The sequence below is a fragment of the Eurypyga helias genome, unplaced genomic scaffold, assembly GCF_000690775.1.
Source record: "Eurypyga helias isolate BGI_N326 unplaced genomic scaffold, ASM69077v1 scaffold9937, whole genome shotgun sequence".
NCBI classification, from domain to species: Eukaryota; Metazoa; Chordata; class Aves; order Eurypygiformes; family Eurypygidae; genus Eurypyga; species Eurypyga helias.
The window spans coordinates 421-649 of record NW_010262337.1 but is presented as its reverse complement, the minus strand read 5'-3'; positions in this window follow the sequence as shown (position 1 = coordinate 649).

The following is a 229-nucleotide window of genomic DNA, read 5'->3' as shown; positions in this document are numbered from 1 at the left end:
TCCCTTTGTTGAGATTTAACTGGAAATCCGTGTGTGCTACCGGAAACTGCAGAATAAATTACTAGAACATGAACACGCCGCCGCAGCGTACTTTTTGTGCGTTCCCAGTCAAACAGGACGTTTCTCTCTGCTTGTGCCATCCGAGGTGGGTCTTACCGGTACCTCCGCGTGGAGCGTGAGAAGGTACCCGGGTGCCTGCTCCTCCGAAGTCTCAGCACCGAGAACGCGC